The following is a 13,642-nucleotide window of genomic DNA, read 5'->3' as shown; positions in this document are numbered from 1 at the left end:
GCCTTGGGGTGAGGCTGGGTGGAACAAGATGCAAATATGCTTTATAGAAATCGTTTCTTCCCTCTAGAACCTGCGTGGATTCTATTTAACAAACCTCTATCCATTGCCTATTATGTCCAGGCCTCTGTACAGGTGGTGTGGCCTTTGTGACCAGCAGAAAGAGCGTGGGACTGAGTGTCAAGAGAGCTGGATTCTGATCTCACCCCTGTTGTCAACTATCTATATGACTGTGGATAAGTTACTCTGGGGCTCAGTTTTCTCACAGATAAAATGGACATTATGCTTGGTGCATGCTCAGTTGTGTCCAATTCTCTGCAATCCCATGGACTGTGGCCCACCAGAGTCCTCTGTCCATGGAATTTTCCAGGCAAGGATACTGGAGTGGGTTGTCATTTCCTCCTCTAGGGGATCCTCCTGACCCAGGGATCAAACCCGTGCCTCTTGGGTCTCCTGCATTGGCAGGCGGATTCTTTACCACTGTGCCACCTAGGAAGTCTTGAACATCAAGATGTCTACCCTATTAAAATTCCAGAGCCTCTTATCCACTAAATCAGAACTTCTATGGGCAGAGTCTGAGAGGCATTTTGATCATCAAGGCAGTTGGGAAAAACTCCCAGGGCAGTGTTCTTCTTGTGAGGGATTTAGACTACCAACATCAGAATCTCCAAGTAACTTGTTTAAAAAATGAATATCAAGGCCCACCCCAGACTTGCTTAGAAGTTGTGGGCTTGGGAATCTATATTTAAGGTGGAGTCAGGTGGTTCTTTGTACCCTACCCAAGTTGAGAATGACTACTGTAGGATTTTATAAGGATTTAATGAGAATGTGTTTGAATACTTATTTTGGTAGCTCATATATGAAGGATAGCTTAGCAATGAGGATCTTATACTTTAGAAGGAAGTCATAATAACCACTTGTGAAAATTGGAGGGTTGTGTATTAGTCAGAATCTTTGAAACTGCAAAGAAGAGTCACACCTAATAGGTTTCAGGAAGACAGGTTTATTGCAGGACCCAACAGAGGTTTATTGTAACTGGGGAGTTGCCTTATTAGCTGTAGTCACTATGAGCCCAGTGCTTCCAAGATTTGGAGAACTGAAAAAGTGATTTGAATTGGCAAAAAGAGGCTTGCAACTCCAAAGTCACCCACTTTCTGTGAGTATCACCAAAGATATTTATTTCCCCATGAAGAGCCTCTGAATGAGTCAAATTGCTGCCATCCAACATGGTGCGCCCTTTTGATCACAATTCCTATCAAACTCTTTCCTTCAGCTTCCTGTGTGCCCCACCCACTCATGGTTAACTTCAGTATGTGAATTAATCCCTGTCTAATCATCCGTGGTTAGAGTAGCAGAGCTAGTTTTGCTCAAGATACATAGCAACCTGGGAGGCTGCTTTCTTTGGAAAAGTAGGAGGGAAAAAATATAAAAAAGTAAGCATTTTTGAGGACTTTTGATTTGTCTAGTATACATTTCATGGGGGAGTAAACAAATGAAGTGTGGCTCTAAAATTTGGAAATACAGGGATTTCCCTGGTGATCCAGTGGCTTAAGACTTCGTGTTCCCAATGCAGGGGGCCCGGGTTGGATCCCTGGTCAGGGAACTAGATCCCACATGTCACAACTAAAGATTCCTGCATGCTGCAACAAAGATCAGGTGCAGCCAAATAAATAAATACTTAAATAAATAAAATGTGGCAATAGGACTCCTTTGTGGAGCCATGGATCCCCTACCCCTAAGTACACGGGCAGACACACACAGAATTTTACACATATTTCTTGGGGGGAGTGATCTCATAAGACTTATATGTGGAATCCTAGATTGAGGACCTCTGTGCTTCTGAGCCTCTAAAGGGAAGAACTGTTCTATAGAAGTGTCATAAGAGCAGATTTACATTCCACATCCAGAAACATCTTCTGACATTTCACCTGTCCCGTAACGGATCTTTCCCATCTTGAGGTAATGAACTCCTCCTCACAGGAAGTGTTAAAGCAGGGGCTGGATGACTGTTTTGCTCAGATGTCCCTTCGTTTGTTTGTTCATTCATTCTATCACACATACCCCGATTCACATATAGCAAGAACTCCTGTGAGTGTTTAGGAATGGAAAAGTGAAATACAAAGGTGAAGGCACAAGAAGCCTTGTCTGTTCTCAAGTATCACTGTTTGGTTAAGGAAACTGAGACATCGATGTTCACAATGCATGGTGACAGGTGCTATAAAAGCCTATGTGTAAAGGGCTTACGAGGCCAGAGAAGAGAAGGGAGAAGACTTACAGCGGAATCCTGTGTAGGACCCAAGCTCCTACAGATGACTCCTAAGTTCTCTTCCAGTTCTGGGATCCTAAGTAGTATTTGGGACTAGAGAGTTCCTTGGACTGCAAGGAGATCAAACCAGTCAATCCTAAAGGAAATCAGTCCTGAATATTCATTGGAAGGACCGATGCTGAAGCTGAAGCTCCAATACTTTGGCCACCTGATGTGAAGAACTGACTTATTGGAAAAGATCCTGATGCTAGGAAAGATTGAAGGCAGGAGGAGAAGGGGATGACAGAGGATGAGATGGTTGGATGTCATCACCAGTTCAAAGGACATGAGATTGAGCAAGCTCCAGGAGTTGGTTGAAGGACAGGGAAGCCTGGCATGCTGCAGTCCATGGGGTCACAAAGAGTCCGACATGACTGAGCGACTGACAAACAACAACAACAAATGTAGCAGTGGGGCCAATAAGTGGGTTGGGAGGGCTTTATGCATGCCCTCCATGCCCTACAGATGTATGACATATGTAGGGAAAAAAAAAAACCCACTAATGTCTTTGCTACGCAAAGTACAAGTTTTCTGGTTCCCTCACTTCCTGCCGCTCCAATCAAAAAGCAGCCTCATAGCCTGCCCTATGCAGAAATTCTGGAACTGCTACTGATTCTAAGGTTGTGTATCTTGCAGTTATCAAGTCATAAGCCTGACCCCTTTCCAGAGGTTGTTGTTTGATGGAGCATCCTCAGTCTATTATTGGGCTGGAAAGGCAGGTATTGCCCGTGAGAATGAGCTACTGAGGATGAAGAAGGGGCCAGGAGGGAGTGTGGTTGAGCACATCCTCCAACCCTGAGTCATCTCTCTGTGTTTGTTCCAACAACTTTGAGGCTTGAAAGCATTTCCTTCCCTCTAGGTTTTCCTCATTTTCTTTGCCTGCTTCCACAGACAGTACACCCGCCCTCTCTCCCTCCCACCAAGGTCACCACTCAGCAGGCTTTGATAAATGTCATCTTTTTTTTCTGAAAGTCGCCTTGGAAAAAGGCAATTTGACTGCAGTGAGGCAGAACAGGGATCTGAACGCCAGCCGCCCTTTATCGACCAAAGCCCAACTCCAGGAACAAAATGAAGCAGAGTGTAATGCTGCCCGGGGCTCCTGGTGATTCCCAGCTGCCTCTCCCCAGGGATTTGTTTGCTGTGCAGAGCCCAGCAGCGCCTGGGTCCTGTGGTCAAGGCTCTCCCTCCCTCTTTTCGTCTCCCCAGCCTTTTGTCTTTTGCCACTTGTTTCCTGGCTGGTAACTAAAGGTCCCTGAGAACCCCCACTGCTCTGGGGGTGGGAGCCCTCTCTACTGTGCAAGCAGTGGGCTGCTGATTAGAGCAGGGAATAAATAACAGCAAGCTAATTATCTCCTGATTGCGGCTTGCCTCACTAACAAGGCCGGGCTGGGGTGGTGATGCAGTGGTACTATTCCAAACATGCTTCTGGGTTCAGGGAAATTTCCATGCCTTTCCAGCCTGGAGACTCTTTCCCCTCCCAGATGCTCTGGAGTTTTAACTTGGAGATGTTCCCACTCTTGCTTCACCTTGGAATTGAGCAACTCACCCCAGACATGTTTGTGTCAGACCCTGGTGGGTGATGGGTGCTGGCTTCTCATATAAGAAAGGAAAGGCTTTCAGGGAGGCTTGGGGGTTGGCCAAGGTCATGGACAGATGTGTCCTCAGGGACCACACTCTCCAGCACTTGGTATCCTAATTACATCTGCTGCTACAACTGCTTGAACTGAGTGGCTCCCATCAGACCTGCAAGCAAAGCAGAAAAGCGCTAAGAGCACTGTTCTGGGGTCTAGTCCTAGCGTTGACTATCTCTGTGATGTTAAACATGCTCCTTAATCACTCAGGTCATCAATTCCCTCTTTATGAAGTGACAGTTAGGCTTTTCTCTATGAAATGAAGGCTAGGCAAACCTTGGAGTTTTGCCCAACTCTGGAAATATGAGTTTGTGAATTACTATAAAATTTAGACTGTGATACTGAGAAAACTCCCAAGGCCTTTCATGGCCACATCTCCAGTCAGAGGTTTCCTTTCCCCTGTATTATTGAATTGTGTCCCACCCTCCCCACCCACTTGACCTGATCTCTCTAGCTCTCTTAGTCTCTAAAACTTGTCTTGTCTGGAGAGAGGAAGGTGAGGAACATCCTGTTCAAGAAGATATATGTTTTAGCAGCCTGGACTGTGCTGACACACTGAACCAGTAGCTATCAGCCTATGAATAAGCCAGGATGTAGGAGTGACCAGGAACCCCTGCTGACCTCCTGTGTCAGAGGAGGAAATCAACTTGTCCCCCAAGCCCTTTGGACCATCCCAACTTTGGGCTGTGTTACCACTGCCACACCAACCACAGAGTCTGCTTGCAGGAAAGGGCGGTCCCCTTTCATCAGAGACCTCTACAGGGTGAGTAAGTCTCCTGTCAGAGGTCAGGTGTTAGGCAAGTGAGGTGCTTTCATTTGGTGAAGATGAATCCATGAAACAGCAAATATGGGCCATGGTTCCCTTGGGAAAGGGGAAGGGCTAAAAGGGGGGCTAGTGTCATGGGCCAAAAGGAAAATGTTACTTTTGACTTGGTCTGATTGATAGGAAGGGGCTTCCCAGGTGGCTCAGTGGTAAAGAATCCACCTGCCAATGCAGGAGATGCAGGAAACTTGTGTCTGATCCCTAGGTCAGGAGGATCCCCTGGAGGAAGAAATGGCAACCCACTCCAGTATTCTTGCCTGGAAAACTCCAGAGAAGCCTGGTGGGCTACAGTCCATGGGGTCGCAAAGAGCATGTGAGCACACACACCCACACACACATACACACACACATGCACAATCTGATAGAAAGAACCCTCAAGTAGGGATCAGAAGGTCACGTTCCACATGATACTTTACCACTTCTAAAGGGTAAACATGGGAAATTCGTTTACTTTCTGTATTACTTAGGGTGAGCTAACTGACCTGACTAATAACCCTGAAGTCTCAGTGGCTTATCACAATACAAATGGACATCACATTCACATAAGGGTTGAATGCAGATGTTCAGTTGATGGCCTCCCACAGGGTGATTCAAGAACCTAGAATTATCCATCTTGTGGCTCTGCTAACTGTTTTAGGCTTTGGAATCCTCTACTGAATCCTCTGTATTCAGTCAGCAGATGGAGTAGAGGCTGAGAGCCTGCAGAACTGTGTGGAAGGTTTTATGGGTCTAGAAGTGGCTTTCATTACTTCTGCCCACATTCCACTGGCTAGAACTTAGTCATATGACCACACCTGATTGCAAGGGAGACTGAGAAATGTAGTCCAGCTTGCACCCAGGAGGCAAAAGAAATGGTTTGTAAACAACTAGTCTCTGACATACCTTTTTAAAAAGTTTGTTCCTGAACTTACCAGTAGAACAAAGATTCTCTTCTTTGTCATCTTTACAAAGTTAGAATCGATATAAAATAAGAAAACAGATTATGAGAGTTTTAAAAATATAGAATGAAGAATACATACATATTATAGTCTGTTTTTCAGATTCATCTAGAAATAATTTCATAAATACTGGCTCTATTAGAAACATTAAAGGTGCTCTGTTACTGGAACAAATATCTTTAGGTTATGTGATGTGTCTGAATGACTGTAACTGATTTCACTATGTGATGAGGACAAACTTCAATAAATCCAATCCTTAAAAAAAATGACAAAATGTGCCCTTCCTCTCCTATTTCCCTTCGATATAGATGGAGGATTCAGCCAGCACAGCTGATGTGGTCAGTGACACTAGGGTCAAAATTTGGCCAGTGCAACCAGAATGTTTGGTGAGGCTGGGGCAGAGAATATGGCCCGTATAGTTAGGAGATTGATTGCAAGTAGAGGACTTGAGAAAATAATATGTTGAGGATAATGGGAGCCATATTTCTCATGGCTTCTTAGTGAAAGGAGTTACATTTATAAAAAGGAAATAAGCCATCAGAATGGGCATAATTAGTTTGAACCCATGTTTTAAACATAGATACATAGATGTAGGGGTGTGTGTGTGTGTGTGTGTGTGCATACATATTTCTGTTTCTGTCTGCTGAGAGGTCCTTATAAGCAATGATACCCAAATAGCAGTGAACACACCAATCACTCAGGTCTTTATTTCCAAAGACCATTTCCCACTAAAAAGAACCAAGACTGATCAGCCTAAAAATTTATAGTTGAATCTAGAGCATCTCCTTGTGCTAAGAAAGTATGGAAGTGCTCAAAGAATGATGGAAACAAAAGGATACATAATCCAGATTGAAAGGATACATGCAGGTCAAGTTTGGGACAATTTAGGCATCAAAGTAACTAATGTTAGTATTAGTATGCAGTATAGTAACCCACTGATTAAAACAGGAATGGATGAGTTAATACAGGTACAAATAAATACACGGTGAGAAGGGAAGGCACTGACTTACACTGGAATGCCAACTGATAAAGACAGAAAAGAGAGGAAATTAGAAAATCACCATTTGGTCACCATCATCGTAATAAAGGACTTACTTAGGTAAGAACATGGCTGCTAAAACCTGTGGGTGAAAATTTGATGAGGAATCTGATATTTACACAATTTCAGCATATCTCCCCACAAATGCTCATTAATCTATAACCACATTACTTATAATTGTATTTACAGTAGAGAAATTTGGCTGACATGATCCTAACCAACTGATAAAAGTTAGCATGCCTGGGGACTTCCCTGGCCATGGGAACCATGGTCCAGTGGTTAGGAATCTGCCTTCCAATGCAGGGGACATGGGTTTGATCCCTGGTTGGGGAACTAAGACTCCAAATGCCATGGGGCAACTAAGCCCGTGCACACTGCAACTAGAGAAGCGCGCGAATAGTAGCGAGCAGCCTGTGGGTTGCAGCAAGAGAAGCCCATAGGTGCCTCAACTAGAGAAAAGCTAGTGTGCAGCCAAAAATAAAAAATAAAAAATAAAAAAAAGTTAGCATGACGGAAACAGAACAAGTCAACATTTGTGTCTCTTTGGAGATGAATTGACAATACGGCATCATTGCTGTAGCATTCCTGATAAAAATGCTTAACCTGAATCCACTCATTAGGCAACATCAGCCAAACCCAAACTGAGGGACGTTCTACAAAATAATTGGACAGTAGTGTTTGAAAATATCAAGGTCATGAACTATGAAGACAAGGAAAAGCCCTTCAACTCTCCGAGCCTCAGATAATAGTATGCACCTCCTAAGAGTGCCATGTGGCGTAAATAGTAATGTATGTGACACTTTTTTTTAAGTCATTAAATATGATACCAAATATAAATCATTAGTAGTATCTTTTTCCCAGAAAACTAAAACTAATAAATGCAAAATTGTCCCTTCAGTCCTGACATTTCTCTTAATTCTTGAACCAGTTACCATCACAACATGTTATACCCAAAGAGACTGATCCTTTAATGGACTGTGAGCTGAGAAGGCCCAGCACCTAGGGAGGAAGCACAATTGATGGCAGAGCCATGGATTGCTGTGATGCGTGTGCCTGTGTCCCTGTGTGTGCCTGTGTGTGTACGCACTCACATCCTGGCTGCTTCAATCTTAGGCCTCTTCTCTGTGAGCAGATGGACCCTGGGGGGACTGATGAATGCTGTTATAGATTCATAAACATCTGCTGGTGGGGCCGGGTAGTCCCTTCCTGGAGAAAAGGCCCTTTGCTTCTGTCCCTCCTGACCGAGTCCTTGTGTACACAGTGTTGTGATACAAACCACTGCTGGCAACTTGGGCATCGGAGTCCTAGTGCCACACACAGGCGCTAGGGTAATGAAAATCATCATTCCTGTTTTCTGAAGCCTCTCACAGACATTCCCGCCATGAGCCTTAAAGCTGCAGCAACCTGTGAGGCAAACATTGCTCTCTGCATCTTGTCACAGATCAGGAAAGTCTGACGGTCAGAGAGACCAGGCCTTGCCCCAGCCCACAGGGCTAATAAATGGCCCCCGCAGGATGCCCAGCCAGGACAAGGGCTCTCCTCATCATGGACATTCTGACGGACCCTCTGATGGGAGATGGTTTAGCGCTGGTGCCTTTCTGCCCTTTTCCAGGCTCAGGGGGTTTGATTCCTGTGCCCCTGGCTTCTCAGAGCTCTTTTGCCACAAGATCCCCATCTGAGGCACCCTATGCTAGGGTTCCCTCACTAGGCTGTCCAACCACCCCTGCCCCGCTACGTTCTGACTAGAACCATGGGGTTCAGCATCTTAGCCCCTGCTGCTTAAGGCTGTCAGTCTTCCTTTCAGAGTCAAAGGAGAAGACGACGAGGATGAGGCCATCCTGCTGATGGCCCCGGGAAGCTGGCCTCTGGAGCTCATTCCTGTGTTCTTCCTGATTCTGAGGCCAGTTGCTGTGTCATCTTCAAGTCCACATAGACATTTCTTTCCTCACGACGCCAGCAGAAGGAGCAATACTTAATTTCTTCCAATCCGCTCTATCTCTGTGAATCAGGCAGGAGGAAGTTCAGCAAGGCCAGGTTACCACCAGACTCCCTCTGCTCTCGGCACCTCCTGCACCCGGACAGACAGATGGATGAACATCAGACACCGCAGTGCCCAGCTGGCCTCTGCTCCATCAGCTCCCTTGGTAGCAGCTGCTCCTGACTGGATAGAGACTCCAGGAGAAGAAGCTGTTTCTGTCAGCAGCGGTGACCAACCTGCATTCTGCTTGGTTCTCAGAGGCCTGAGGAAGAGGGTGCACTCTGGGCTTGTTAGGAATCAATTTGTTGGATTTGTCAGGATGTGCTGGATCAGTCAGGGGCTTCCCCGATGGCTCAAGCAGCAAAGAATCCACCTGCAATGTAAGAGACGTAGGAAACATGAGTTCGATCCCTGTGTCAGGAAGATCCCTTGGCGGAGGAAATGGCAACTACGCCAGTATTCTTGCCTGGAGAATTCCATGGAGAGAGGAGCCTGGACCCATGGATAGAGTTACAGCCATGGGGTCACAAAAAGTTGGACATGACTTAACAACTGAACACACAGGCTCAGTGGATGGGTCAAGGGAGATCCACTAGACTTCGATCTGTGGCTTTGGGAACTTAGAGCCAACACTTGTGGTGGAATAGAACCAACGCTGACCAGCTGGGAGCTGGCAAACTCAGTCTCAGATCTGCTCTAACCAGCTGGGCAAACGGCTTCTGCTCAATGGGACACAGGTTCCTCATCCATAACACAAGGAATGCATTCTAAGGGTCCTCTGTCCTCTGTGCTCATCTAGTCAAACCAGTCCACCATCTCTGCATGACTGGAGCCGAGCCTAGCAGGAACTCAAGTCTGGAGTTCAGGCCTTCTGACTCCCAGGCTCAATTCATTGCTGATTCTGGAAACAGAGGCGAGGGTGGGACGTCTGGGGAGCAGAGGGCGTGGCTCATCCTGGCCTCTGTTCATGGGATAGGGGAACTGCCCAGTAAGCAGCAGCTGGACACAGGGTGGTGCTCAGGATGGGGTGGGGTGGAGGCAGGATGGAGGGGAACACAGTGGTTCCCATAACTCTACTGGTAGCCTAAGGACATGTGACTGAAAGTCCCCAGGGCTCCATTAGAACTCATACAGAAGCAGTAGGAAAAGACAGAGAGAACTAAAGCAAAATGCTGAGAGTAGTTGGCCAGGAATAGAGAGCCTAAGACATGTTAGCAGTTGCTTGGGCTTCCCGAGTGGCGCTAGTGGTAAAGAACCTGCCTGCCAATGCAGGAGACATGAGATGAGGGTTCAATCCCCTGAAGGAGGGCATGGCAACCCACTCCAGTATTCTTGCCGGGAGAATTGCATAGACAGATGAGCCTGGGAGGTTCCCGCCCATAGGGTCACAAAGAGTCGGACATGACTGAGGCCACTTAGCAGCAGCAGAGTTTGCTTTTTCTCTCTGTAAATTGAGAAGTATCGTTTAGGGGATTTTAGAGGTCTTGACACCTTCTAACTCTGTAAGTAAAAAGCCAGTTCATTGAATAAAGCTGAACTCCCCTCTGACAGCGGGCCTCCTGGGGGTAAGGGCATGTGGGCAGTTTGCCTCCTATCTTGGGTCCCGCTCAGCTGACCTGCTTGCCTCCCTCCTCCACCACCTGCCATTCCCCAAAGTTTGGAGCATCCCCACCCATCTCCCCCCGCCCCCGCTCCCTGGAAACCAAGCCTGGCTCAGCCCAGGGGCACAGAGAGGTGGGCCCTGGGCCAGCAGAAACAGCTGCCATAGGTGTCATCTTGCCTAGGGGGTGGAGAGAAGCTGGACTTTAAAGGTCTCCTCTGAGCCCAGCATGGGTAACCTGAAACTCTTTCCTGCCCTTCTCATCCCCAGAGAGAGAATACTCAGGGGGTCCCCGTGGATCAGGGTCAGGTCAGAGTCTGTCTCTCCTGCCTCTAGACTGGAAGGAGCTGAGCCTGGTGTGTGAATTCCAAGGAGCTCAGCACACAGGCAGGCCGCTCCAGAGAGGAGAAGGCTGGCCCTAAGTGCAGAAGGAGGCAGCCACGAGGCGCTTCCCCCGCAGACAGACAGGGTATTGATCCTGCTCACACGCCCCCTCCCTCTCTCCACTTCATGGCGCAGCTAATGGCCTGGAAAAAACTGGCCAGCTGTTCCCCAGCTGTGACATAATGAGCTCAGGGACGATCAATGCCTGTTCCGGTCTCTAATTAGGCCGGGGAGCTGGCTGGGGTGAGACTGTGGCCTGTTTCCTGAGGCCACCACTTCCACTCTAGTCCCCAGCTGCTGTCTGCTGGCTGCCACCTGGGCCCATGCATCTGTGGCCAGGAGGTAGCAAGGCCTTTGAGTGGCCCTGGGGAGTCTTCTGACCCAGAGCTCCTTCTCCAGCAGCAAAGAAGGAACTCTGTAACCATGTTAGTGCAGGTGGATAGGCTGGTGGGGAGGACCGGAAGATCCACACCCCCAGATTCCTGTCACATCCTCTCTCTGCCTGGGTCTGCCACCCTGTACAGGGGCTTTCAATCCCAATTCTCTAACTCTGTGCCCTGGACCCTTCCCACCACTGGTCCCAAATGCCCAAGCCTGGGGCTGCAAGGAAGAGGCTGGTAGCAAGTCTGGCTCCTAGCCCAGCCTCCCTCTGCTATTTATACCTTCAGTCCAGGGAGGAATGGATCGGATTCTCAATGTATTCACTGCAGAGGAGGAAGTGAGGGAGGAGAGAGATAGAAAGGAAAGGTGTACGCTGAGGCAAAGAAACAGAGACGGGGGAGCAAAGGCCCAGGGCAAAGAGGCTCTGAGACTTAGAGAGTTCTGAGAACAGGCTAGGGAGGCCACAGGAGAGAGATTGAAGGAGGGAAGCCAAATAAGAGACAAAACAGTGAGAAATGAGGCCAGCAGGGAAGAAAGAGAAGACGGGATGCAAGAAGCAGAACACACCCTGTACTGGGTAAGGTCAGGCCCCAGGTGTCAGATCAGATGGCCACCAGGGAAGCTGAGGTGCTGGGCAGAGTGTGTCCAGGGGCCTGGTGTGGAATGGCTGGAGTCAGGAGACACTGTTTGGGGACAAAGAGGCACAGGGAACAGAGCTGGTCTGGAGGGATGCCAGGTGGGCAGGGAGTCCCTGCCCACAGAGATGGGTTGGTCAGGCAGGGACCCTCCCCTAGAATCGAGGCTGTGAACTCTGCTTTCTGGGGATGAGGGTGTGGGCTGGAAGCAGGGCAGGGGTCAGAGCAATGTGGGGAGAAGGGGACAAGGTGATTGTTAGGGGATTTGGAGAGCAAAGGCCAAGGGAAGGGGTCTAAACTTCCTGTAGCCTCCATTTTGGGTCTGTCGAATCTGGCCTTGTGGCTTTCTGGGTAGCCTGGGCCTGGGAGGGAACACTGCTCAGCCATCCTCCAGCCCTCCTACCATTCACACCATCATACACAAACCAATCCAATGGAACCCTTTAGAGGAGTCTTTCTGGGGCCTGGCTGATGCCATTCACCCCTTCCTGGGTCCCTTCTCAGTCTTAGGACTGAATCTCTTTCCAGCTGTAATTCCCAGAGGAATGACCTGGTTGGTGGAGAGTAGAAGTGCCCACTGCTATTTCCTGCATCCACTCCCTTACCCCCAGGTCCTGATTCTCTCAAGCTGCCAGGGCCCTGGAGAGAGAAGCCACTTGACGACAGCAGCTAAGACTCAGACTCAAAATCTAGAGCTGCAAAGGACCTTAGAGAGCACCTACAGGTCTAGTCCAACCCTCATTTGGAGCTGGGGCTCAGAGAAGTGGGGAGAGTAGCCACAAGTGCACTGTTCACTCACGCGGGTGCAGCCTTTGAACTCTGAAATCAGTGCTCCTTCCAGGATGCTAGCCTGCCTACTTCTTCCTACCCACCTCCTAGGAGTAGGAGAGATTTTTCTCCTGGGATCCTTGGCCCGCTTATCTGGCCCTCCATGCATATATTGTGGGAGTCTAAAAGGTGAAAATTGGGGCCCACAAGACAGCAAGTCCCCCAGGAAGGATACAGCTGATGAGGGTTTGGAAGTGAGGCGCCTCTACCTGGAAACAGCAGTTGACTATTTGCAGCTCTGTGATCAACACTGCCCTCTTGTGGCTACTTACTGTCAGGGCAGCCTAGAGGCCCTGAAATGTAGCAAGCAGTTGGCGTCTTCTCTCCTTCAGGTCCTCACTATCTAGGATCGATCCTCCCGTTCCCGGGGCTGATTTAGATCCTCCGGGGCTACCCTTCCAGGCTAGGCCATCTGAGAGAACAAGCTTTCACACATAATTCTCCAATAGGGTCCTCATGTGGGTGGGCCAGGGCTGACAATCCGTCCCTCTCCACCTTGCCCAGAGGGACTATGCACAGGCTGTCTCTCCATCCCTAAGGAGCTCTGGCTCTAGAAGTCTGGCCCTTCCTCGGACTAAGGGCATGAGAGTTGAATGGGGATGGGGATCCTAGTTTTAGGTGGGTCAGAAATGAAGGGAGAGGACTTTGGAGGAAAGAAAATTGGGAAAGAAGCCTAGGGCTCGTATCCTTGTGCCCAGCTATGCCCAGTCCGGAGAAGGAAGAGTCAGGTTACCCTATCTCTCAGTTTGTCCCCAAGGGCTGAGTACACGTCACTTAGGGGGCACTGTCCTAAAGATGTAGAGCAAGGATGCCCCCTACAGTCCAAGACCAGGCACTGCTGAAAGTACTCTGTGGAACCCAAGTTGGGAAACCCAGCTCAGCTCTTTGTTCTTAGGTCAGTGCCCAGGACCTGGCAGTGAGTGGGCAGCTGGGCAACCTGCCCTGGAATGAACAGCTGGGTGGTCCAGGATGCCCTGTCCCTGAAGATCAGGCTGGGCAGCATCTTATGACACGTAAATCTAGAAGGGAGAGTTTCCAGGCATTTGAATTACCACTCCGCTGTTCACCTCCCCCACAGAATAGATATGCAGGTCACCTGTGAG

This window comes from Bos indicus, chromosome 3 (genome assembly GCF_029378745.1).
Source record: "Bos indicus isolate NIAB-ARS_2022 breed Sahiwal x Tharparkar chromosome 3, NIAB-ARS_B.indTharparkar_mat_pri_1.0, whole genome shotgun sequence".
NCBI classification, from domain to species: Eukaryota; Metazoa; Chordata; class Mammalia; order Artiodactyla; family Bovidae; genus Bos; species Bos indicus.
The sequence above is the reverse complement of the archived record's forward strand: the minus strand, read 5'-3'. Positions refer to the sequence as shown.